Consider the following 27,197-nt stretch of genomic DNA (forward strand, 5'->3'; position numbering starts at 1 on the left):
GCTATTGTGTTGCAGGTGTCAATGTGAACACTGCTTTGAAACAGATCTCCATGCCATTGTATCTTGTGCAAATCTTTTCATATATGCATAATTACTGCACCCTATATCTATTTGAATCTGCTTTCTGTATTTACTGCTTTGTGTCCCTCTACAATTTTTACTGCCGCCACCACCACCAAATTCCTAAATTAATTATTTCTTGGTGCTTTAGGATATGTCCTATCAATGTATCCAGTCTGTCAGTCAAATTGCACCGTAAGTTACTCAATCTATCCATCTAATCTTCAGAGTTCTTGTGCAGCACCACATTTCAAAAGCTTCTGTTCTCATTTTGTCTATAGTGTTTATCTTACAAGTTTTACTTCCAGAGGAAAGTACATCCTAAACAAATACTTTCAAGAAAGAGTTCACAACACTTAAATCATGTTCACTGTCAACATATTTTTCTTTTTTAGAAAAACTTTTCTTGCTTTGTCATGGTACAGTCTTAGGCATCAATCCTGGCCACTTGCGACACTGCAGAGACTAAGTTCAAGTCATTCACTTAAGGTAGCCAATAAAACCAGCCACCCCTCAGAATTTAAAGTCTGGCGTGTGCACGATCTAGTAGCACTTTGGGTGTAGAAGTGTCCGGAAGAAGTGTTGTATGCTTCTCGAGCTATAACAGTGCTGTATCAGCTTGTGGTCTAGTGGTAAACATCACACAATGTAATCACTCCTCCTCCTGTTTTTTTAGAACACAGCAGTCTGTGGAAGTTACTGGTCCCATGGAACCTCATAGATAACTCTCTTCACTTTCTAATGCACCAGTAATAACAAAAACTTCCAGAAACAATTCTACAAAAACAGCTTGTGGCTGTGTCAGGATTAGAACAGTTAACTCTCAAGATTTCCTGGCCTTACACTGGTTACACCCGGTTTGCTACCAGTCACTGGGCACAGTTGAACCATGTGAATCTGGCCTTCATCTATTGTTATTTTCTTATTTTAAATTCTAGTACAGTATTTATCTGGTAGTTACTTATTGGATTTTGCTTACTTAAAATAATGACCATTGTTTAAATGTTGTAAAATAGTTGGGGTAGTGGAAAAATTGCGACCTATTTTCACTTTGGGTTTAAGATGGGTGCGGAGGCAGTTCGAAGACTTTGTAGTGTGTGTGTGTGTGTGTGTGTGTGTGTGTGTGTGTGTGTGAGCGCGCGTGCTTTTGGTAAAACATGTCAGAAAAAGATTTTTTTGTTTCAAGAAGGTATTTGTGGCATGAATGATTTTTCACATTCAGGAAGTATCGACAACTGATAATTGTGATGAACCACAAGTGACATATATATATTCAATAGGCAAGACTCAGAAGTTGTGTATGAGCACAGCTTGCTCTAATTCAATGCAACAGAAATCAAAAGGATGACAAACCATGACACTACACAATCGTGGCACTAAGCATGATCAGTGCCATACAACATTTGTTCAAAAAATTCCAGAACATTTATAACTTTGCGACAGTGGTGTGTTGGAGTGAAACGCGGTTGGCATCACTGCACATGCCTCTGCTCAAAGTGTAACTGCCCAAAGTTTCATTGTTGTATGTCTGTTAGTTATAGTTCAGTGCTGTATTGATTAGAACATTATGTCACACAGTTTACAAATTTCGGGATAGCAGAATTAGAGGATCAACGTGTCTGCATTGGAGTTTACGTGAATATGAAGAAAACTTTTAGAGACACACCTAATGATACAGGAAGCCTACGGTGATGAATGCTTTAGCCATACTCAGTGTTATGAATGGTTCATGTGGTTTAAAAATGGTCACACTGAAGTTAAAGGACCCCTGTTCAGGAGGCGCTTCAGTGTCTACCCACAACGCTCCTGTCAGGAACATAAGTGAAACTGCGGATGCCAATTGAAGACAGACTGAGTGAGAGATTGCAGAAGAATGTAACATTGCAGTCAGATCATGTCATGAAATCCTGACACAGCATTTTGGAATGCATCGTGTTGCCATCAAGTTTGTACCATGGCTCATGAGTGAAGACCAGGAAGACCGCCTCACAATCTGTGAAGAGCTTTTGGATTGCGCAAATGAGAACGAGCTATTCCTTGTGAGAATCATAACTGGTGATGAGATGTGGGTCTACAGTTATGATGTTGAGACCAAGATTCAATCTTCACAATGAGTCAGGATATGTTCTACAAGACCAAAAAAAAGCTTATTAGGTCAGGTCAAATGTCAAAGCCATGCTGATAGTTTTCTTTGACTTTGAAGCATTAGCTCATCACGAATTCGTGCTACAGGGACAAACGGTATTAGACAGTACTATTGTGAGGTTTTGGGAAGCTTGCGAGAAAATGAGAGAAGAAAACGGACTGTAATGTGGTGGCGAGACAATTCATGTCTCTTGCATCACAATAACACACCTGACATTCATCCCTGTTGGTGCGTGACTACTACACAAAAAATGAAATCACTATGCTGCCTCATCCTTCATACTCTCCAGATGTGCCCCTGTTGACTTTTTTATTTCCTAAGTTGAAAGTATGAAGATCTGCATTGACAGGCAAAATAAAAGAAAGTTCACAGCTGGCACTTTGCATGATCCAGCATGAGGCGTACTAAGACTGCTTCCAGAAGTGGACATGGCATTGGGAGTGATGTATCAATTGTGAAGGAGAGTATTTCCAAGGAAACCACGCATCTTAAGTAAAAGGTAAGCAATGAAAAATTTTGTGGTCAAAGTTCCCGAATTTTCTGACAGACCTCGTAGTGGCTTCATGACACACAGCAATAAACAGTGACAATGCTGCCGTGGTATGCTGTATTGGCTGATCGACTGACATTTTAACAGAAAGACAATATCATGGCCCTTAATGCAGTATGCAGAAATCATTATCTGCATGTTCTTTCAGTTGTCAACTTGACTTATTCACAGATCCAGTGTAGCAAGTGGAACTTGTATCATGTCATTAGCCATCTAAATATTACCCAGTAATAGACTGCCCATTCTCTTTTGATCCAAAGAAAAAAAAGCCTTCTCATGTAGTAGTATCAGATAACAAAAATTTACGCCTTACACAAAAGGTAACTAAGGAGCTTTTCTGCAATTGATAGCAGTACCCAGCTAAATCATTTTTCTGAAAAGTGTATAATTAATTTCCTCCTCTCATATAAGAGCACCTGTGTTAGTATGAAGGGAGAAAACAAAACTTTAAGGTTTAGAAGTATAGCCAGATTCATGTTTTAGTCCATACTGGAAACGTTGCATAAATCAGATGACTCTATATTCTTTCATCCAACAGCTTTTCCTTTCTTGCATTCCTCCCAGTCATAGTTTATTGTGTAAGGAATTGGAGATATGTTTTTCAGCAGAATGAGTCTTAAGTCATTTTACTAACTGTGGTGTGGGAATTACACTTCAATAATTCCCATACAAATATTATGATAGCCAAAATATCCTGTCAGTGCAAAACTATCAGGAACGTAATTAAGATCAAACTGCAAGAACTTAAGAAAATATATTGACACTGTGCCATTTGCTCGCTCAGTCTGGTTAAATACTTATTCTTATTTTGGATTTTCTCTGTCTTTGGCATACTGAAAGTAGAAATTCTCATTTGTAAGGCACTTCACTTCTCTTGGCAAAGCATCAGCAGCAATTTTATTGTAATCATAGTGAGTACAAGCAAGTAACAAGTGTGTGAACAAATGGGACAGGTGCTCAGTGAATGTGGTGGCATTATGCTGTCCAAATGGTTTGAATGTTACTGGTGACGACGAACTCTATCTCATAAAGACAGTATGTTGGCGGCATTGCCTCTTACGGGCGACAACTCTGATTAATCTCTACCTATTTCATATTGCTCCACAAGCTAGTGTACACTATGCTCTGATGCGTGATGAGGAATATCTGCCCTGTTACACCACCTCAAGTTTCCATAAAGAACAAGCAGAGAATGAAACCAAAAACCTCTAACATCCAAAGCGAAACACCTGTAAATCAGCTCAATCTAATATATGACACACCTATCTCATGAGGACTAAGCAGGCACATATGCTGCTCAATATGTGGAGCAACACTAAACCCCTTGCAGAAAAGGAGGAAACTGACAACTGAGAGAAGCTGCAAATAAAGTTTTATTAATATTAACAGTATTATGAATTGAATGTAAGCTATGGTATTTCATCACTTATTCCTTTTCAAATGAGGTAGTCTTTTTCCTTGCTTTATGTCGAATGGCAGTTCTATTTACCACCAATGTTAATGAGTTCTCCTACACTGCCATTTAATGATTATTTTGGTATTGTTAACGCAATGTCTTGATTTTTGTTATGAATAATTAAATGTACATTTGTGGTGTGCTGCTTAGGTGACGGTTAGGGATTGGGCAAGAATGATAGCGTGGTAGGCTGTAACACTTCCTTATAGCCTCCACAACTGGGTGGCAGCCAGTGGCAATAAGTTGTTTGCAGAAAGATGCAAGCATTGGGCATTTTGCTGCAATTAATTGGCATGTAATGTGTCTGAATTATGTGTGCGGGACAGAGGTGTTCATGCTTTTCATCCACTGTTGAGCAATTCTTTCACAGGCAGAAATTAAGTCTGGGCTATAATCCTACATAGTATTAGTTTGGCATTATGGTCTGGAGTGTTAGAATAGCCTCTGCAAATTCTAGAACTGACTGTCCATGTGTGCCATTGCAGTACAGCTTCATAATTCTCATATGAATATTGTGGTAGCCCGGAGGCATCGTTCATATGAAAATGTCAGGGGCTAAATTAATAACAAAGTCAGCTTGGTGACCCTGTTACTTAGGGTTCTGTTCAACATAGGCACTGTTTGCTTTGACAAAGCATCAGCAACAGATACATTATAGTCATAACTAGTAGACGATAACCTGTTCTTTCAGCATTCATAGACTGAATGACAGTTTTGCTTAAGGATGACTTATTCTAGACATTACTGTTAGTGTTCCTTGTGCTACATTCTGATAACAACTGCTTCTCCTTTTGTGTTAGCAGTAGATGGCATCAAACTCGACTGCACAAATTCAATAGTTTCATTTTCAATGGTGTTTTGAGCCCACATTTTGTCATTGAATACAGTCTCCTGCACAGTAGCCTTTCTCGATTTGGAGCTTAGAAGTCTGCTGTGGATGTTTCACAATCAATGCTGCATTGTTCTCTCTTCATTTGTGTGCCTATCATTTGGAGATACTGCCAATGACAATGATCTCAAGAAAAATATTTTCAAAGTCTATTGCCAAGTCAAAGTTTTCAGTGTGACCACTGGAGATGCTCCAAAAATTTCAATCACATCTGGTGAATAAGCTTTTTAGTCTCCAGTATACTTAAGACTGAAAAGCACAAATAATTGTGACATGTATTGATTAATGACATTTAAGTTCCAGTCTGTGTGTCTGAGTGTTATTAGTAACTATGCTCTAGTCCCTAAACCTAGCTGCAAAAATGCGAATAAGACTCATTGATATTACTTTGGGTATTCCAGACCTTAGGAGCTGCGTCCTTGAGACACAAGATGTAGTGACTTTCCCAGCCTGCTCAAGGAACACATTGGCTGGCATCCTTCCTGCTACCAGTATAAACAACACAGAATGTTTGGCAAATCTGTGACCAACGAGTTACTTCCTGGATGCCTCAGAATTATCCTCCTGAATTCACTTGATTTTTTGTGTCATTTCCACTGAATAATCTGAGTTCACTTAAGGTGCATTGTGAGGTTATCAGTTTATGGTTTTGAGTCCAGAAACATTGCTCCAAGTGGAAACTGCAACTGATCTCACATTTACATTGCAATTTATCTGTCCTTGCCACCAATGGTGTAGTAAGGTAGAGAGGAATGCCTCAGCTCTGGGGCAATGTAGTTGGTTGCAAAACAAAGGCTGCTTTGGCTGTTAGTTCTCATCTTTCTGCAGTTCAGATCTGTAACTGTTCTGTTACTATGACAGACAGCCAAAAATGTGGTTTAAAAAACAAAGGAAGGAGTAGACTTGAACTCGCCATTGTGTCTGGATTGTGTGATGTTTCCCACAAGGCAACACTGTGCTGTTACGGCTTGAGAAGAAGATAACACTCCCAGATTCTGCAGTGTTGCCAGATCATGCATATATCTGAACTTATAATTCTGAGGGGCAGTCATATGTATTGGCCCCCTTAAGTGAAAGACTCTGTCTTAGTCTCTGTGGCGGCCAGGTTTTATGCCTGAGACTATACATTTCAGATCCTCTTTACTGTTACTATCTGCAGTTCTTTTGCTGCCCAGGTAGCAAAACTTGCCAGTTATTTTCAGCATCTCATTTCCTAATCTAATGTGCTCAGCATCATGTAAGGTAATTTGACTACACTCTATTACCATTGTTTTATTTTTGTTGATGTTCATCTTATAACATTTACTGGATTATACCCACTCCATCCAATGGTTTTTCCAACTGATTTGTCATTTCTGACAGAATTTCAGCATCATTAACATGTGTTGTTAGAGTTTTTATTTCTTCTCAGTTTACACTATGTACAGACTGAATAACATGTGATGTATGTCACAACACCACCTCGTTCTATTCTCAATTACTAACTACCTTTCATGGACTTTGAGTCTTAGAAACTGCAGGCTTGTTCTCAAGAAGTTATATTGTCTATAGTATTGCATTGCTACTGTCCATTCTTAACTCCTGATTTGACTTGGGATGATATCACTGAAGGTGGTCAATTACACTGTAGCTAAAGCTACCATGATATTACAAATGAGAGAAAAATGATTACAAAATAGGTATGTCAGGTACCTGTTGTGGGAGTTTAGAATCTAAGTATTGCCTGTTGAAACTTGTTTGTGTTGCTATGTTGTGGCTATGGAAGGCCAGTCCTTTTTCTCCACATTGTATCTCATACTAGAAGTTAATGTTTTAATCATTTTTGTTAATGAGTGTGCTCTTTCCAATCTGATACTATCTGTAAATTGCTGTGGCCAAAATACATATTTCCTCTGAATATAAATAAAAAAAAAGAAAAGAAAAAGCAGATCAGTTGCAAGTGAATATTAGCAGCAGCATGTTTCACTTTAGAACAGTATAAATACCGATAAAATGGTTTTTCTAAATACTAATTTGCCTGCAATAGAAAAACAGATGAGCAGAGAGAACAAAGACTACATGAATGCCCAAATTAACTGCATATGTAAGGAATTAGTGCTAAAATTACAATCTCCATCCATTCAGCAGTGTGTGTTCATATGCAAAATAAGTGCAGCTAAAACTAGTCTATGAAGACTGAGCAGTGAATAAATTCTGAGCAGAGCAGTCTCCACTACAGTCTAGTGATTAACTGATCTCCAAGTAAGGCGCTCAAAAACAGTCTCTGGATGAAGAGTGGACAAACAAAAAAACCAGGTTTTAATCCTCTTTAAATATTTGGGAGCAAGGCTTATGTTCACATTGCAGGAATGAACAGATGAAAAATGGGACTAAGTACTGAGCATGCTCAAGCAGGATACTGTGGAGAAAGGAGGCATACAGGCCTATCAAACCAACTCACAGGAATTGTAAATGTTAAGAATGCCAGCTTTGACTAAGGCACTTCTGAAACATCTCATCTCACAGAACACAAAGAGAATGGAATAATGATTACAGAGTTAGAAGAAATTGAAACTGAGCCTAAGACAACTACGTCCCAAGTAGCAGTTCGATAAGTACTAGCCACAATGAGGAATTAAGCCCAGAAGGGGCAAAAAATAATGAGCAACAGCAGCAAAGCCAGCCAGTACAAAAGTAATCAATTATTTTATAGCTAAAAAAGATGCACGACTTCATTATCTACCAATCAACTGACTCCAGTTCTTTTGTCACTGGAAGTACTCTGAAAAGTGGCTGAAAGTGATACAAGAAGAGTTACCCTTTCATGAACATTTGAATATTCTGTATCTTTTCTCTTAATGACTTTTGTGAATTATTGCTTGTGCTTATGACTCTGTACTTTTGTTTGGCAGACATGTCAGTATTAAATTTTTTGAACAAGACGTGACCAGTTCATTTCTAATGACCTACTGACATAAGTCCTCTCAAGTTTACATCATGGTCGCAGGTCTCCTGCATGACTTTATGTCTTGAGCTGCGCCTAGAATTTGACACTCAAAAATGCGGTATTTGCACCAAGCACTGATCATGTTGTACATTATAGTCACTTGAGTATGTGAAACCAGGGAACAGGTTTACATGATTGGGTGGTCTCCTACCTCAGAAACTATATTTTTTAGTATGGGTGATAGCAAAAAGTTACTCTTGGGTATGCAAGAAGTGTTGTTGGCAATGTTAATCTCATGTCAGTGCTTAACTTGATGAAGTTATAATCTTGAGATGGAAGTTTATAGTACAATGACTGGCATGAAAAACACAACACCCAATAAATGATGTGTAATCATTGTGTAAATGTCTATTTAATCAAGGTGAGGCACTTCAACCAATTTCTTGAGATGGGGTTCATTATTGGCGTTGCTTTGCGAGCAAATAATGAAGAGTTGATTGTTTATTGCACTAGCCTCAATTGTTGTTTCTCGCAAAAACTGGAAAACCCATCACTGAATGTGAGGGAATAATGTTTTCTCGCTGTTGTTGCACTTATTGTTGTGCTCTGAATCGTTCCCCTTTCATTCACATGTGTTTGTAGGGCCTTTCAGTTATTGTCGTAATCAGCTTTCTGGAGTAAACATGCCGTTATGCCCTGAACAAGCTGTGAAAGCTGTTGCTTTGGTGGAAGACAGCCGTAGTGTGATTCCACAATTTCCAGAAGTGTACAAAGATACAGCAAAACTTGAGGCTTTGCAAGGAGACCAGATACAGTCCCAAGAAGAGCAACATTGGAGCCAGATGACTGCATCTTACAAGTTCAAGTTCTCTGCAACTGTCACGCCACCACTATTGAAGCACAAAATCAACTCCACCAGCTTTTAGGCATCAATATTAGCAAGAGAACCATTTGAAGAAGACTGGAAGAAGCCAATATTCAATTCAGAAGACCTGCTACAGGTCCAGAACTCACCACAGAGCATAGCGCAGCTCTACTACGATTTGCAAGGGAACATCTTGCCTGGACAGAACAACAGTGGGGTCAAGTGCCGTTCACTGATGAATTGTGATTTGGCCTCCGATCACCTGGCAGAAGTGAGAAGGTCCGGGGAAATGTATTCCTCTTTTATATTCTGATACAGGATGCCTTTTCAGGATGGTTCTGTGATGGTGAGAGCAGAAATTAATACAATGGACGGATTTGGTCTTTGTGGAGCATGGGAACATTACCACACATCGTTATGTGGAGGAAATCCTTCTGGAGCATGAGTGTGCCTTTCACTTCATTTATTGTTGTTGATTTTACACTAGTGCATGACAGTGCATGTCCACATGTCGCAAAAATTGTGCAAGAGTTCTTGGATGAAACAGTGATTCATGCTATGGGTTGGCCCGCTGGAAGCCCGGGTTTCAATCATATTGAGCATGTTTTTGACTGGCTGGGGAGAAGAGCCTGTGAGCACTATCCAGAATAACCTCCTCAAGGCCAACAAGTGTGAATTCCAAAAACCTCAATCATGTTAAACCCAACTCAGACGTTTCTCACACAACATACTGAAAGCTTTGGATCAAAGCAGTCACATAGATGCTGTATTTTTTGATTTCCAGAAAGCATTTAACTCAGTACCACACCTACACTTGTCATCAAAAGTATGTACATATTGGCTATAAAATGAAATTTGTGACTGCCTTGAGGACGTTTTGGTTGGGAGACTGCAGCATGTTTTCTTCGAAGGAGAGTCACTGTCAGATGTAGAAGTAAATTCAGGTGTGCTCCAGGGAAGTGTGTTGGGACCCTTGCTGTTTATGTTGTATATCAATGATCTTGCAGACAATATTAATAGTAAATTCGGGTTTTTTGCAGATGATTTAGTTATCTATGAAGAAGTACTGCCTGAAAGAAGTTGCATAAGTATTCAGGATAGGATTTCAAACTGGTGCAAAAATTGGCAGTGTGCTTTAAATGTTCACAAATTTGAAACAGTGCACTTCACAAAAAAAGAAGGAAAAATGTAGTGTCCGATGACTATACAGCAGAGTCCTGGTAATCCGAACATTCGGTTAACCTGAATATGAAAAATGTTAGTGTAAGTATAGAAAACTGTGGCAAACTGCTGTACATACACACTATTTTATTTTAACAGTACAGTAAACATGTATTAGAAAAATTGACAAGAAAACATTAGGTTTAAACAATGCATAACAACAAAAGAAAAGCTGCCAAACTTATTAAAATACAGCAGACATTTTATCCCTACTTTTTAGATGACAAAAACTCATTGTTTTTTGGCATAACAACGACAGTCTGTTACATGATGCACAGTTGTGCCATTCTCTCAAACATAAAATCAGCAGGTGTACCAGTGGGCTGTTGCCCCAAATAATGTAGCATGAGGTCAAGGGCTTCTGCTGCGTCACTGTGTGGTGCCAGCTCTCCTTTGTTGCTTTCAGGCTCATTGTCACTTCCATCACAGCGGTCCACTTCTTCCTAGTCTTGAGTCACAGCAGCAACTAAATCAGCATCAGTAAGGTCCTCCACACATGCCCCATCCGCTGCCATCCACTCATCTACATCTCCTTCACTAGCTTCTTCACATCCAGTGATTGTTTGTATCATTTGTAGTAGATTTTTGTCTTCATTTTCAACTATGTTGTCCTGAAATTCAAGAGATGCACACATTTTTCTTCACAATTTTCTCAGAGAGTTTTCTGAAATATTCTACCATTCCTCAGTGGCCCAATAAACAACATTCTTCACATTGGTCTTTTTTATTTTGTCCACTAAAGGAATGCTATCATCTTGGATCAGCATTCTTAAAAACTGTTTTCTGTAAATATGTTTTAATGTTTGCAGTACACCCTGGTCCACCAGCTGTAGAAGTGGTGTAACATTCAGCAAAAACTTCGCCACAATTTCTCCACGACATAATTCCTCAGTGCTGGACTGAGATGGCGTGTTATCAATGAAAAGGATTGCATGGGGAGACAAATGAGTTTCCTTAGAAAACCCTCAAACAGAGGGAACAAACTGGCTGTGAAACCATTCTTTGAACAGCTTACCATCCATCCATGCTTTTTTCATGTTGCGCTAATGTACAGACAGGAACTTCATGTAGCAGTTTTTAAAAGCTCTGAGCCTAGCAGATTTGTCGATCAGTATTAAAGGCAGCTTGTGACTACCAGTAGCATTGCTGCATGCTAATAAAGTCACACGATCTTTGCACATTTTAAAACCAGAAGCACGGTCTTCTGCTTTTGATGCCAGGCTTTTTGTTGGCAATGCCCTAACATTGAGGCCAGCCTTGTCAGCATTATAAATTTGTTGGGGAGAATACTTTCCCTCTCTTATCATTTTTTCAAGCTCACCCAAGTATTCCTTTACTGCATCTCAGTCAGAAGGAAGCTTTTCTCCAGTAATTGTTAGCCGACGGATTCCATGATGTTTTTTTGAATCTGTCCAACCAACCCGTACTCGCACTAAAAGACTCATCACAATTCATTAATTTGTTCAGGTAAACAGCCTTCTCCTGAACCAGTGCTCCACTCAAAGGAGCTCCCCTTTCTCTTCCCTGTGTAAACCAAAGGAAAAGAGCTTCATCCACTTTATCGTATTGGGACTGTTTCAAAGTCTGGTGAATTTTGAGTGTTTTTCCCAAAGACGTTGCACAGGACTGTTCAAGCTTCACTCGGTTCTTCTTCCAATCACAAATGGTTGCTTTACCAACACCCAGTTCCATTCCCAGTTTAGACACATTCTCATCATTGTCTATCTGCTTCGAAGTATTGAGTTTTTCTTTGAGAGTTAACGTTGTATGTTTCAGTTTACTCATGACAAAAATACATATATCACTAGACCTGAACAAATACAATACAATTGTTATGTTTGCCAGCGATCAATAACTAACATAATCAAGTGCTTTGCGAGCCAACTGGCAGTGCACTGAGTTCAGACACTACAAAGGTCTCAACAATGCATAACAGCAAGGCAGGGAGTGAGAGTGAGTCATTGTTCCCACACTTGTTCCCATTTTTTACCATGGTGTACCTACTTATCTGCTTGGTATACTTCATTCTAGAAACTCGTTACTGTAATTCCTGCTAATCCAAACTAATCAGGAATCTGAACAAGGTCTGGCCCCAATTAGTTCGGATTAACGAGACTCTACTGTAATATCAATGAATCACTATTGGTATCAGCTAACTCGTAAAAATACCACAGTGTAACACTTTATAGGGATATGAAATGGAGTGATCACACAGACCCTGCTGTGAGTAAAGCAGGTGGCAGACTGGTTTATTGGTAGAATACTGAAGAAGTGCAATCAGTCTACAAAGGAGATTGCTTACAAACCAATTCTGTAACCAGTTCTAGAATATTGCTGAAGCATGTGGCACCTGTACCAAATAGGACTAACAGCAGATGCTGAATGTATACAGAGAAGGGCAGGACAGGCAGAATAGATGGTCAAAGGTTTTTTGACCTGTGGGCAGAGTATCACAGAGACACTGAAGGAACTGAACTGAAAGGACTGTTGAAGATGTTAATAAACTTTCTCAGGATAGTTTATGTCTAAGTTTCAAGAAACAGCCTTAAACGATGACTAAGAGTATATTACAAACCCCTACGTATTGCTCACATTGGGATCATGAGGATAAGATTACAATAATTACTGCATGCAAAGAGGCATTCAAACAATCATTCTTCCCACACTCCATATGTGAATGGAATGGGAAGAAACCTCAGTAACTGGTACAATGGCACATATCCTCTGCCATGCACTTCATAGTGGTTTACAGAGGGTAGATGGAGATGTAGATGTAATATACAACATGAACAGCAAGGGACCCAGCACACTTCCCTGGTGTACACCCGAAGTTTCTTCTACATCTGTTTATGACTCTCCATCCAAGATAACATGCTGCATCCTTCCTACAAAAAAATCCTCAATCCAGTCATAAATTTTGTCTACTACCCCATATGATCATACTTTTGTTAGTAAGTGTAGTACCTAATCAAATGATTTTTGGAAATAGTGAAATACTGCATCTGACTGCCTCGGTCCATGACTTTCAGGGGGTCATGGCTTGGGTACCACGTGATCTATTTTTTTCAAATCCATACTGGTTGGCATGGAGATGGTTATTCTGATCATACTACCTCTGTGTTTGAACTTTGAATATGTTATAAGATTCTACAACATATGAATGTCAAGGATGCTGGGTGGTAGTTTTGTGATCACTTTTGCTACCCCTCTTGTAGAGATGTGTGATCTGTGCTTTCTTCTAGCTTCTGCCCACAGTTTGAGGGCTCTACAAAAGATTATAGTTAACAGAGCAGCTACCTCAGCCACAAATTTGGTGTAGAATCTTATAACAATTCCATCAGGCCATAGGGCTTTGTTCAATTTTAATGATTTCAGCTGTTTCTCAACACTGCTGACGATAATATGGTCTTTATTCTACTCATCTTTCCAGTGGTATGAGAATGAAATTGGGACAATACTCCTGGGTTTTATTTTGTAAAGAAACATTTCAAAACAGAAGTAAGCATTTTTGCTTTTGCTTTACTACTCTCAATTTCAGTTCCTGTCTTGTCCACAAATGACAGGATGCTGCTATGGTGCCACTAAAAGCCTTTACGTACAACCAGAATTTATCTGTGTTTTGTAAAAAATCTTTTTACAATATTCTGCTATTGTAGTCATTAAGGGCCTCAGGCATTGCTCTCTTGACTGCTAAACGTGTTTCATTCTGCATCTTTGTATGTATAACCCTATGTTTTGTTCATACCTATTATGCAGTAGTCTCTGTTTCTTTAGACGTTTCTTTACAGTGACTGTATACCATGGAGGATCACACACATCATCGACATTCTACTGGGTACATGGGTGCATCTCTGTCCCGTGCATTGTCAACTGTTCTTTTAAACGTGAGTGATAATTCCTCTACATGGCCCAGTTATAAGATAAAATTTTCAAGTACCTCACTGAGATATGACACTACTGCTTCCTGTCTGATTTGAACAGGAATTAACTAACCGAGGTGGTGTAAGGGGTTCAGATACTGGATTCATATTAAAGAGGAATGGTCCTGTAATTTTATTTGCTTATCTATGTTTAAGTTTTCTGTGGTTTTTTAAGGAACTTTATTGTGAATGTTGGAAGGTTCTTGTGAGAAGAGCAGGGCTGATGTCCTTCCCTGTTGTTTTAAATTTGAATTTATGCTTTATGTTGGCCTCATGGTCAACAGAACATTAAGCCTCAATTAGCTCTCAATGTACATTTGAACTCTGTCCAATATCTTATTGTTGTACCATCTGCCTTGGCATAAGAGGCATCTGGTTGTTCCTCCCGTGTGATTTAAGAAAACAATAATTATTGAGAATGACTTGTTTGAGGTTTGAACCCCACTCTTCATGAAAATGAACCCAAAGGTTTCAGACATCCCAAAATGCAATTCTAATGACATCAGACTAATAGAAAACTTTTACTGCTGAACATGCTTTTGAACCATAGGTTTGCAGGAATTTTGAGCAGACACCTGGAAAATGTGTTGTTGAAAGTATCCCTCACCTTGGCACAGTAATCACTGTTATCATCAGGGAAGGTAAGTGACGATGCTCTGTTTCTGCAGCATGAACAAAATTTTCATGTTCAAGAATGCACATGACAATCAAACAGGAAAAGAAAAATGATCCAGAAGGGACAAGCAGATTCTGGGAAGTGCTTGAAGATTCTATAGAAGACATTCTTCATGGAGACTTCAGATCACAGTTTATCAAAGAAAGGAACTTCCAAGAACATCCAGTTCCTGAAGCAATGGAAAAAACACTTACAGAATTATCTAACACATTCAACTTTATCTTAAAATTGGCAGGTTTCAAATACATCTGAACGAAACAAAAGAACCTTCATATACTAACTTCAATGAGTTAAAAATCAACACTGCTTCCACTACACAGAAAACAGCCATGAGAGAATTCATATGTGAAACTCGTGAGAAATCCACACCTTTCAAAGACGAGAAGGGTCCAGATAAGAAAGGTTAGTAGATATTAAACACAAGAAAGTATTAGAACACAACTCAGAAGGTTAGGTCCCTGATTCAGAACTGGGAATAATTCAAAGGAACCATGATCAAAACAGGTAATAAAAAATGTCACTGAAAGTATCAAAATCAAGCAAACACTTCACATACAGTCATAAATATGATGAACCAACAAGCCAAAGACAGCTCATTAAGTGGATTTAACATGCTGATTAGCAGCCTTTTTTTTTCTTTTTTTTAGGTTAAAGTGTAGCTTTGACAAAAATCAGCTGACATAGGCAAGGATTTCAGAAAAACCAAAACAAGACTGTATTTTTGTAGAATACATACCGCCAAGGCTACAGATCTAAAAGGTAAAGTGGTTTACAGTAATAAGGACAAGTGACATTATGGTGAAGTACTTTGAAACCCATCTATAAGTGAATCTCTGCAATCAAAATTTGGTTTTTAAGAACCTGGATAACCTAAACCCCGGTTTGTGTCTACCCACAAAAAGTGAGAACCACGTTGAGCTTCAGTTCAATGTTCCTCATTACACATGGAGGAGACTGAACACTTTGGTATATTATGGTCTAATGCTGTGCATTACTAAGAACAACTTTGTGCACCTGCCTACAATAGGAGGTTCCCAAGTACAATCTAATATGTATTTTGAGTATTGTAGTATCTGATACTACCGCTTGTTCCACACTGCGTCGACAGTATTGAGAAAGAGTTATATACACCAATGTCTCCATTGCACTCAGGAGAACCTGGAGGCTCTAGTGACTGACATAATTATTCAGAAACAAGACCAATTCAGCTAACTTCCATTAGATAATTTTTCTGATTGAAATAGATTTACCTCATATTCATGCTGAAATACAAGCTACAGACAATCCTGCGAATTAACTTGTTCTTTCTTTGTGCTATTAATCAATGTTTTGTCTGGTCCAGTTGAAATTGATACAAAATAATTTATGATAATCTTACATATTTAATAGAAAACATAGTTTAAAGTTCATTGTGATGTGTGAGTGCACTTCATTTTGGAGATTAAGTAGAAATCTGATCTCATATCATACGTAAATTGCTAATCCATCCAGTTGATTGTAAAATGAGTACCGTTACACAGATATGCCAGAAAAGGCTTTGTTCAATTTTTAGTTGCACAGATCCTTTTGGGGGTTGTTGAGACATAACAGTCTGTTGAAACCCATTTAAAACACACATTTTTCAATTCAATTTGAAATAAACAAGAATCACTCATGTAAACAAAAGGTGGATCTGTGCTTGTAGAATTATTGCAATGAAACTGGTTACTAAATTATAATTTTATTGAAGTGTATAGGTCCTGTAATTGGTAAGAACATTTTCCGAACCATGTACCTTTTGAATTTTATAAAAATGGTAAAAGTATTGTTAATATTTCATATTTTGAGTATTTGCACACTCCTAAAATGTTAAATGCTTGAAAATCGATATATGTATTTGCTCTGTAAGAGCCAGTGCAACTGTTGAAATATGTCATTAATTTTGAGGCAACAGTTTTAATAGTAATTTTATTAAAAAACCCTTTATAACAATACCAAGGATTGCTTGGAATCATATATAAAGGGGCATCCACATCGGCATTTTATGTCAGTGTCTTATGAGATTTTGTGCAAGAAGCATGTAACTGCTTAAGTAAAATGTACGTCAGTGTTGTAAGCACGTCAGTATTTTTGAGTTTTGTCAATGTAACATAATAATTATAACATGATATAGAATAAAGGTTCTGAAACATAATGTTAGTATTGGCCATTCTTGGTGTAAACACCAAGTTACAGTGGACACGAAGGAACACAGTGCTTGTGGCAGAAGCAGATAAAAAGCAGTTGGATGAGTACACCCGACAAAATTATAAGAATTTTGATAATAATTTCACAGACTACACAGCCATATGTTTTCTTCAGGATAATTCATTAGCTAGAGTTTCAATAGAATTCTATAACCAATTTAAGGATCAGCTTGTAACCCACTACATCAAAAATGTAACAAATCTGATATGGGCAAATGTCATGACATCTCACTCACACTGATAATTTACGATAGTTTCATGTTAGGCATTCAGAGCCAAGTGGAAGAATAACACAACTCAGAACATTTGAACTGCGCAAGTTATTAACATTTAATTCTTTTTCTGAATCTCAGGAAATACCAGAAGCTCAGTAACAAGAAATTGTTGACAACCTTTGTTAATTTCAAGAGGGCCTACAACTCTATGGATCCAAACACGCTATTCCAAATCCTGAAAGAAATAGCCTTAGACAACAAATGAGCAATCACACAGGGGAAAAAAAACTGTGCTGCATAAGTTTATGGAGTCTATTTAGATAGGTATGGTGATGTAATTAGTCTAGAATTTATTTTATTTGAATAGATCCTGAATCTCATGATAAACCATTCTATAATAATAGATGTTTTTTGCTAATTTATCCTCATTAATGTGTCGTTTTTGAAGTAAGGTAACTGTACTCAATATGACCTGTAACTCCAGAGGGGCTAGTGCCTCTTTCTTTGTAACTAAGACAGGAATCCGGCAGATGACACCTTATATACATTTGGCAAACTACATTAACTATCTCTGCTTCTCACAGGGAGTGCCACGACTATCAGACATTTCACAGGTGAATTTTGCCGTTTGCCATTCAGTCATTATTTTTGTGCAGGTAAGCTTCTTGTGTTACTCATTCACTAAATTTTTTCTACAAATGTGATACTGTGACAGTTACTTCATTCAACAAACTATACTGTTTGGACATTCTTGTTTCAGAAAGTACGAGTTCTTCACAGAAGTCTTGTGTTAATAATCCTGACTATTTCCACTACATATGTGCTAAATATTGTCAAGAAAAGCAATGATGAAATATAAACAATTTTGTAAAACAAAGCTATCAGGAAACCTTTGGAAAACAACTTGGACAATAAGATAAATGTTGGGCCCCACACAACATTTGTAAAACTTGTGTAGAGGCACTTCGATATTGGAGTCATGGAGGATGAAAAGGGCTCTGTTTGGAATACCGATGACTTGGACAGAGCCAAGAAAGCACCTTTATGATTGCTACTTTTGTACTGTGAATGTAAGAGGTATGAATCAATACAAAAAGTGCTCTTGGGTTTCCCAAAATGTACAATGCGCTAAGCTACCAATCTTGTACAGTGAAGTTTTGCCAACACACTGTGATAATGTCAAAATGTTAGAAGTCAGAGTACAAGCAATAGTGAAAGTGAATTCAAAGAATGCAGTCTTACACTGGTAGGCTTTTCTCAGGGCAAGCTAAACAACTTGATTTAAGATTTAAACTTATTTAAGAAATCTGCTGAGCTTCTAGCATCAAGACTGAAAGAAAAACATCGCCTTCACCCTGGCATTCAGTGACATGCTATCAACCTAGAGAGCATGACATTCTTCCATATTTTAACAAGATGAATGATATCTTATATTGTAGTGATATTTCTGGGCTTTTAAATTTAATGGGTCTTCCAATATACCAACCAACCGACTGCCGACTTTTCCTAGATAGATCAAAAAAAGTTTTAAATTTGTGTTACTCCATAACAGGAATAAATTAGCCAGAATCATGATAGCTCATTCGACTACTCTTAAGGAAGAATATGAAAATGTTAAACTCATTTCGTCATCAGTGGTCAGTGTGTGTAGATTTACAAATGGTGAATTTTTTATTGGCTCATCAAAGTGGATACACTAAATACCCATGTTTTCTTTGTCTGTGGGACAGTCACATGAAAAATGAACACTGGAGCAGGCAGGGAAGACTGGCCTCTGAGAATGAACCTGACTATAGGAAAAGACAACATTGTTCATGAATCATTGGTCAGTTGGGGAAAAATAATTCTTCTGCCACTACATATTATACTTGGGCTTACAAAACAGTTTGTTCCAGATTTAGTCAGGACTTTTTTTGACAACTTGGGCAATTACAGTGAAGAACAAGGGGAATGGTTCCACAAGAACATAGAGATTATGGAGGAAAGATATCAAGGCCGTTTTGATCACCATATGATGGCAGACTACTGCTGGAACTCGCAGAGAGACTGTCCGACGAAAAACACTGAATAAAATCCCATACAATATGGTTTTCTTTATTCTTATTAATAAGAACATATTAATATGTTTTTGTTGTTATGATTAATTTTATTATTCTTTCTATCATTTATAGCACTTTGTTTGTTTGTTTGTTTGTTTGAAATCAACTGGTAACTTTAAAATAAATGTTTTAAAAAAATGTTCTCCTCTTTTTTTTATAGTTTAATTTCTGGTATAAATGGATTGCCTCTATCTCAAACAGTACAGCCAATTCAACAAAAATATTATTATTCAGCAGACCAAAATTACGTGAAATTGATTAATAAATTCCATGCTGCAGAATCATGTTACCCCATGTTATACAACATACTTAGACTGACATCATCTCCAAAGTGAACTTTATAGAGATGTTAGATGCCTTCAGAATCGTCTACATCTGCACGATTACTCAGCAATTCACAACCACCTTCGGACTATTTCTCTGTCACTTCATTCGCAAACAGCGTGGGGGAAAAATAAACACTTAAATCTTGCCATGTGAGCTCTGATTTCTATTATTTTATTATGATGATCATTTCTCCCTATGTAGGGGTGTCATCATCAAAATATTTTTGCATTTAGAGGAGAAAGTTAGTGACTGAAATTTTGTGAAAAGATCTCACTGCAATGAAAAATGCTTTTGTTCTAATGATTGCCACCCCAAATTGCATATCATGTCCATGACACTCTTCCTCCCCCCCCCCCCCCCCCCCCCCCTCCACATCAGGATAATACAAAATGAGCTTTTTCAGTGTCCTACATCTATCCTATCTGATAAGGATCATGATGGGTATTCCAAATACATGCCAGAGAAAGTATTCTGCAGGTGCCACAGAGAACAACATAGTGGTAACCTTACAAATGGATGGGGTCATTAGGGAGTACTGGAGCATAAAGAGAAGAGAATTGACTTCATATACTTTGCAGACATTCTTGTGAACTTTTGCAGTTCCAAGAAACAAGCACAAAACAAAGTGCTGAACTCAAAAGTTGTCCTGGGAGAAAATAAAGTTTATAACTAATATCAAGTAAGAGTGCAGTGACTTAGAAGTAGATCACACAGAAAGTAAACCTGCAGAAATGTTTATGTACCTAGAATGATGTTCTGAACCACACATAAGTCTTTATATTTAGGTCAGCAAGATGGAAGTGGCAAATAACCTGACTAGAGGTCTTTATGACAAACAATCTACACTGATGAACCAAAACATTTTGACCCCTGCCCACAATGAGCCTGAATTCCACCTGGTGGCACTACAGGCTTGTGATGCAGTAGGGAAAGTATGTAAATGGAGCAGTTACAAATGGGGAATCATTTTAGCGATGATATGGACCACAAATGAGGAACTCCACTGATGTAAGTGCCAATGGCATTGCCACAGTGGTTACACCGGTTCCCTTCAGATCACCGAAGTTAAGCGCTGTTGGGCTGCACTAGCACTTGGATGGGTGACCGTCCAGTCTGCTGAGCACTGTTGGCATGTGGGGAGCACTCAGCCTTTGTCAGGTAAACTGCGGAGCTATTTGATTGAGAAGTAGCGGATTCAGTCTCGTAAACTGACATACGGCTGGGAGAGCGATTTGCTAACTACATGCCCCTCCATATCCACACCAGTGATGCCTGTGGGCTGAGGATGACACATCGGCTGGTCGGTACCCACTGGGCCTTCCAAAACCTGTTTGGATGGAGTTTAGTTTAGTACTGAAATAAGCAACTTTGACAAAGTGCAAAGATATGTGGCCTGTGCCTGGAAATGAGCACCTGAGAAACAGAAAATAGCAGTTAGTGGGCTACTGTCAGGAGAGCACCTACAGAAAGTGGTTGAAGGACAATGAAACCTCGAGTAGGTGACATGGTGCTGGACACCCACATATCATCATGGAATGTGGAGGTTGGAGGCTGTCCCACTCAGAAAAGCAGGACAGACAACAATCTGCAGCAGATTTGATGAGTACAATGCTAGTGCAGGCACAGCTGTTTCAGGCTACACTGTTCAGTGCACATTGTACAAATGGGGATCTGCAGCAGATGACCCATACATGTCCCCATATTGACGAAATTACATCATCAATTATAATTGCAATGGGCACAGGATCATCAAGATTGGACCATGGATCAATGAAAACATTTTGCCTGGTAGGATAATCTTTTTTTTTATGCACCAGGATGATGGTCCTGTTTGGATATACCATCATCCACGCAAATAAACATGCACCACATTATGGATGTAGGCATTGGGAGCAGTATTATGCTATGGGATACATTCACCTGGGTTTCCATGGGACCTGTGGAGTAAACTAAGACATCTTGATAATTTTGATTACGCAAACATTATTACTGGTCACTTACATCCCTTCATACTTGATGTCTTCTGCAGTGGTGATGGCATCTTCCATCAAGACAACTGTCCATGTCACAAGGTCAGAATCATGCTACGAGGTTTGAGGAGCATGACAGTCAACTCATGTTGATATGTTGGCCAACAAATTTGCTTGATCTGAACCCAATGGCATATCTTGGACACTATCAGATGTCATTTCCATACCTGTAGACCACCAACCTGTAATTAAGAGGAATTGTGTGACCTGTGATAAGCCATCTGATGCCACACACATCCAGAAACTTGCTAAGGGCTTGTTGGATCCATGCCATGCAGAATCACTGGTGTATTGCATATTAGAAGTTTATTAATATGCTATTAAACAGGCAGTCTTAATGTTTTGGCTTATCAATTTATGTCAGACACTATTGTGTAGAATGCCTCAGAACAAATAAGGAAGGTCTGAAAGAGGTTAGAAACAAGAAAGGTATAGTTTTTGTTTCCAGGGCTCTGAGGTGTCCAGCCGGATGCGATCACTGAAGTCCCACAATATTTTGGTGAATAACCTTTCCACTATCATCGGATGGTTCTGATGGAATAGTCAGTCTGCTCATTGTCAGTGTTATTTATGTCCATCAGTCGGGCTTCAATTCCCTGCACCGATGGTCCGACTGCGGCCACCGACATTCCGATTGCGAGCACCGGTGCTTAGATTGTGGCCGCTGACCCAAGTCTACGCCATCCCCGGCATCGTGCCATGTGGTGGAAGATGCAGAATCCCGTGGAGTGTCCCCACGGCCATCGTGGAAGGATCTTGTGTCCACTTGAAGCATTACTCCTTGATCGAGATAAGTAATGGTTTCCATGCCTTGCTGAGTTGAAAAACTGTGTCTCGGTTTATGAGACTGTCCATCACATGAACTTCAATGGCCTCCTTGAAGATGCTGCCACAGTAGAAGTTGGTAAGGGCCAGAATTTTGGTCTCTTCATATTTCATGTAGTGTTCAGTTTCCAAGCAGTGTTCTGCCAGTGCTGAATTGTTGGGCTGTCCTAGGTAAGTGTGGCATTGGTGTTCATTGCAGCAGTCTTTGACTGTTCAGATTGTTTGACCAATGTAGGATTTGCCACAACCACGTGGAATATTATATACGTCCGGATGGATTTGGCCTCAAGAAAGCAGGCGTATATAATATTCCATGTAGTTGCGGCAAATCCTACATCCGTCAGACAATCTGAACAGTCTAAGACTGCTGCAAAGAACACCACACGCTCCTAGGCCAAGACGTGTGCAAAGATCTGGTAAATGCTTTGAGTCTTTTGCACACCAACATCATTCCAATCCTTCAACAGGATGGATATGTGGGTATGATCACTTTTATGCAGGATGGTGTTCCTCTGCACATTGTACATTCAGTGATGCAGATGCTGCACAGTCATTTCGGAAATGCTAGAATTATCAGCCACAATTTCCCTACAGTCTCATCATCCACATCACCTGATCTTAATCCATGCAACTTCTGGTGGAAAGATGTTTCGTTCAGTGCTCCAATTAGTAACATCACTGAACTGAAGGCACACATTCTGTGCATGACCCCCGAGACACTCTGGTCTGTTGTGGAACATACATACCATTTCTTGATTTCAGCTTGTGGTGGAAAACCGTGGACAGCATACTGAATGTCTTGTACCAACCTCACAACAATTAGAAACCCATGTCATTTTGTTTTTTATGCGTTTTTTGGCCCCAGGACAACTAAAAACTGATTTTTCCCATATGATATGGTACGACCTTGCCGTAGTGAATGGACTTACCTAACTAACAGTGCCACAATTGTTTACCACCAAATTTGTGCAGTCATGCACAATGAACAGTACATTGTAATCAGAGAGAGAAAAATCTGCTTATCTAGTGGCAGCAGGAAAACACACACATAAAAGGAGGTTATACTTACACGAGCTTTTGGAGCCAGTTGTGCCTTCTTCTGGAAGAAAGATGGAAGGAGAACGAAAAGGGGTGAAGGAAAAGGATTGCCGAGGTTCAGATTTCAGAAAAGTCATCCAGAACTGCAAGTCAGGGGAGACTTACCGCACGGGACTGGTTTGGTTTGTTTTGGTTTAGGGTGCAAAAACAAAACTGAGGTCATCTGCGCCCAAGTCAAAACTATAGAATACAAACACAGAGAGGAGTTAAACAACTATGTGTCAGTCCCAATGGACAGAATAGGAGACAGCTAAAAACAGGCACATAGAAAAAAAGGGCTAAAAAAACACCATGCAGAAATGGACGTCCAAAACTAAAAATTAAATGGCCTACGCCATATTGCTTCGGTGGATAACAAGTAAAATGCGGTCAACAGCCTGCGTGTCATTCACTAAAACGGCTGATAAATCAGATGGCAAACCCAAGCTGGAATGTACATTGTTAAAAAAAAGGGCATTCCAGCAGGAAGACCACAAAGGATGAGAGGGAAAGACACACTGTTGGGGACAGCACCAGACCAGATTTAAAAACCTGAGAGCTTAAAGGTGGAAGCAGGGTAATATGCAAGACAGAGATTATTGCTAAAATATCATACATGAGCTAATAAGAGTGAAAAGCTAAGTGCATTGTATGTAAGATAGGTGGGAGGGAATGGCAAAAAATAGACAGGTCAGAAAATGAAAGAAATAGAAAACTAAAGTGGAGTGAAGAAAGGAGTAGTTACTGTGAAAAAATGCCAAGACAGAAGAAATTAACGTAAATTAAGGCTGGGTGGGTGGCAGGAACTCAGGACATATTGTAGCTCTAGTTCCCACCTGCGGAGTTCTGAGAAACTCGTGTCTGGAATAAGCATCCAGATCCATGAGGTGAAGCAGGCACTGAGGTCACAAATGTCATGTTGTAGAGCATGCTCTGCAACAGAATAATGTGTGCTGCTGGTATGTACCCTCTGCCTATGCTCATTCATCTCAACTGAAAATGTAAAAGGCCAAGCAGTGTTTACATAACAGCTGGTATATGATGTGTCGTTTCGAAGGTTGCTCTCCCCCTTCGATAGTATATGTTTTAACTTTCAGAGGGCTAGTATAGGTGGTGGTAGGATGGTTCATGGGCAAATCTTGCAGCAGGGATGGTCAGAGGAGTAGGAACCATAGTATGCAGGAGCAGCGTAGGGTCTGAATAAGGATATTGTGAAGATTGGGAGGGTGACAAAACGTTATGCTAGACGTGGTGGGCAAAATCTCAGACTGAAAGGATCTCATTTTAGAGCATGCTTTTAGGATGTCATGGCCTTGTCCAAGTAGCTGATTAATACATCCAAGACCAGGATAATACTGAGCAACAAGTGGTGTGATCTGAAGTTTTTTTTTTGAATGGATCAGCAGTACCGTGACTGGATGTGATGACTAGGCTGACATGGTAATTACTCCCAGCGATAGCTGAGGTGAGCATTGTGGTGTCTTTCTGTAAAGTCTGCAGCTGAACAAATATGTTTGCCTCGAATGCCAAGGCTGTATGGGAGGCAACATTGGACATGGAAAGGATGGCAACTGTCAAACTGTTAAGTATTGTTGTTGTTAGTAGGTTTAATGTAGATAGAAGGGTGCAGTTGGTCTTTGGTGAGGATGGGATCAATATCGAGGCATGGGATTCAGTGTAGGATCACGTGAAATTTAATTGGGAGAATGTATTCCAAGGTTCCAGGAATTTTAACAGGTGAGCCTCACAATGAGTCGATAATGCAAAGTTGTCATCAATGTATTCAAACAAACCAGAGGCTGAATGCTTATGGGTCCCACCAAAGCCCTGTCCAAGTGTCCCATGAAAATGTTGGCATAGGAAGGAGTCATCCTGATTCCTATGGCCATACCCTTGATCTGTCTGTATGTCTGCCCCTCAAACATGAAGTAGTACTTGGTATGTACAAAGTTGATAATGTGAGCAGGAAGTATGTCATAGGTTTGGAATCAGGTGGGTGCTGACTGTAGAAGTGTTCAGCAGCAAACAGACCATGTAAGTCGGGTATGTTGGTATAGAGGGAGGCAGCATCAATGGTGACAAACAAGGTGTGTGGTGGGAGGGCGACAAGCAAGGATTTCAGATTATCTAGGAAATGTTTGGTGCCTTTAACATAGGAGGGAAGTACTTGTACTATGGATTTCAGGTGCTGATCAACTATGGCAGATACACATTTGGTGGGTGCTTTGAAGCCAGAAACTATAGGATGACCAGGATGATTGTGTTTGTGGATCTTAGGAAGAAGGTAAAAGGTGATGGTGGGGCGTGGTTTGGGTGGGGTAAGTTGTTGTATGTATTGAAGTGTTAGTCCTTGTGAGGGACCTGAGGTTTTAAGGAGAGATTCCAGGTCAGTCTTTTGTTACATTGAACATTACGGATGTGTAACATGCAACTCAAACCATAGCCATCATATTGCAATTCATCTGCCACATGTAGCCAACCTCATTTACTTTAAGATGCTTTCAGCACCATCTCTCTGTAAATTTCTTTTCATTCCATAAGTTTCCCCTGCATTAATAATATACTGTTCAAAACTGCGATTGTGATTACGATTTTTATTGGTCCTAGAAATTACCTTTTGTACAGGTATGTACTTGTAACATAGGACATGTATTATTTTTCACTCTAGACAATACACATATAACAAGTTACACAGTAAAAGCTTATAACAACTTGCAGAATATACACGAAATGCTAAATGATTTACAGTAACATCAGAGTTAAAAAATACATTTTTGTGAATTTTATATTGTACATGAATAGTTTTAATTTTAATATACTTTCTAACAATAATTTGTAATTTTATTTTCTCTTAATGCAATACAAAACATTTATCACTAACAGGATGAACTTTACTCATGTCTGCTCATATACTCAGCCACACTGTGTAATTTTTTTTCTATTAGAAACTTTTCAGTGGAGCAGGTGTCATTATCTCAGTTTTGAGGTTTTGTGAGTCTCTTGGCAATGCTTGACTTAACTTTATACCTGAGCCTGCTGCTTCCAATTTAGCCCACTGTCTATTGTCTAAAAACTTAGTTAAATTGCTTCTTCCACTTCTTTTCCACCTAGAAATGGATCTGTGTGTTGACGCTTTGGTTTAGTGCTAAAACCCTCTGAGCAGTGGTTCTCTTTGTACAGTGATTTGAAACTGGAAGTTTAACTATGGAAATGCTATACTTTGCATTCCCTAACTTTCAATTGGGAGTGAGCTGTTCAAGTAAATGATCCACTGTGGTGGCAGGTACTTCACAGCCAAATACCAGGTGAGTTGGTAGTGGGGCAACTGGAATTTCAATTGGGAATATTTGGGAGAGAATGAGCATGACACTGTTCCTTTTTCTCTAAATAGACTGATCTGCTTCGTGAAGAGTTTTGTGTAGCATTTATTTACACCGACGGTAAACTAGGAATGTTCTGTAACTGTCATATCAACTACTACTTTGATAGACTGGGAGTCAAAAGTGTGAATTACATAACAAACTGTTCCTATGTGCAACAGGTAATGAACTTGGGAGCATCTGACAATACAGGAGGGTCATTTCATGTCAAGGGGACCAGGGGTCCCTCTCGACCATCTCCAAATGTTGTTCAGGAATCCAGCAGGTGTCTTTAACAGTTGACCAGTGCAAGGAACAAACAGAACCATGT

The 27,197-nt window shown here is 39.1% G+C and overlaps 1 protein-coding gene across 1 annotated transcript in view; it reads right to left on the reverse strand.

Moving 5' to 3' along the window:
* The window catches only part of LOC124594380 (pseudouridine kinase-like), a 258,924-nt gene that overhangs the window by 91,689 nt on the left and 140,038 nt on the right, over positions 1–27,197 (reverse strand). The window lies entirely within an intron of this gene.

The sequence above is a fragment of the Schistocerca americana genome, chromosome 2 (genome assembly GCF_021461395.2).
Source record: "Schistocerca americana isolate TAMUIC-IGC-003095 chromosome 2, iqSchAmer2.1, whole genome shotgun sequence".
Lineage (NCBI taxonomy): Eukaryota > Metazoa > Arthropoda > Insecta > Orthoptera > Acrididae > Schistocerca > Schistocerca americana.